The following is a 1,394-nucleotide window of genomic DNA, read 5'->3' as shown; positions in this document are numbered from 1 at the left end:
GAGGGCAAGCTGGGGAGTTGGGGAGGGAGCTGAATCGGCCAGTGGGAGAAGGAGGAGGCAAGATTCCCCAGCAGATGCGGAGAGCAGCCTGGGCCCACCAGCTGCCCAAACACAGGCCTGCTCTCCCCAAGGGCCCCACCCGCTGGCCCTTCTGGGTCCCCAGGATTCCTGTCCATCGTGCACCACGTCTGAGTGCTCTGCCTGGGGGACAGGCTGCTGATGCCCCAGGGGGCCCCGGCCTGGCCGGGCCCCTCGGCTAGCGGGGGGTCGGTGCCCGCCTGGGGGCCCAGTGCCGGCTTCTGTTCGCGCAGATCCAGGCACAGGTAAACTGGAACTCCAGGCCAGATCCAGCCCACTGCGTGTTTCTGAGCTCCTGGTGACCTAAGGATGGTTTTCATGTTTTTCAAAGGTTGAAAAAAACAAAAAGAGGAAGACCATTTTGTGCCATGTGGAAGTATTATACGAAATTCAAATTTCTGCATCTACAAAAAAAGTTATATTGGAACACAGGCATGTTATTCATTCTCATGTTTCTCTGCCTGCTGTGTTGATACAAGGGCAGAGGGAGAGTACATGGCCCCAGACGTGAAAATGTTGACTCTCTGGTCCTTTGTGGACAGTTTGCCAGCTCTAGTGGGTTGCCATGGAAACAGTTTTGCTAATTATAGCTTTTTGAAGAAAATATGGAGCACTTCACAGGTTTGCATGTCTTCCTCACACAGGGGCCATGCTGCTCTCTGTTGTTCCAATTTTTGGCTATGTGAACACTAGCTTTTTATTAATCTATAAAATGGGACAATTGTGTGTTTTATTAAACTATGGTAAAATATGCTTAGCATAATATTTATTATTTAATCATCTGTAAGTATAAAATTCAGTGGCATTAAATACATTCACAGTGGATTCCCATCACCACTATTGTTATCCAAAACCTTTTCACCACCCCTGTGGTAGTCAATGTTGTGTGTCAACTTGACTGGTCTACTGGGTGCCCAGATAACGGATCAAACACGATCCTGGGTGTTTCCATGAGGATGTTTTGAACAAGATTAATATTTGAATCAGTGGACTGAGTTAAGCAGCTTGCCCTCCCCAATGTAGGTGGGCCTCTTCCAATCAGTTGAAGGCCTGATTAGCACAAAAAGGCTGACCCGTCACCAAGTAAGAGGGAATTCTCCGGCCTGATGGCCTTCCTAGTGGACATCAGGTCTCCCTGGTGCTACTACAGTTTCTGGCTGTCACACTCCAACTGGGACGTCACCTCTGTAGGTCTGGGATTTGCCAACCTCCATAATCACGTGAACAATTCCTTACAATAAACTACCTATATCATTATCTATCTCCTGGGGCCGGTCAGCACCCCTTGTTGAAGAGTGTCAAGGCTGCTTTCTGCT

At 49.0% G+C, this 1,394-nt stretch overlaps 1 pseudogene; it reads right to left on the bottom strand.

Moving 5' to 3' along the window:
• Positions 1–677: 677 nt before the first annotated feature.
• On the bottom strand, positions 678–772 carry LOC118930345 (U6 spliceosomal RNA; annotated as a pseudogene).
• Between the last annotated feature and the right edge of the window lie 622 nt (positions 773–1,394).

Source organism: Manis pentadactyla, chromosome 5 (assembly GCF_030020395.1).
Source record: "Manis pentadactyla isolate mManPen7 chromosome 5, mManPen7.hap1, whole genome shotgun sequence".
Taxonomy (NCBI): Eukaryota; Metazoa; Chordata; class Mammalia; order Pholidota; family Manidae; genus Manis; species Manis pentadactyla.
This window is presented reverse-complemented; position numbering and strand designations above follow the sequence as displayed.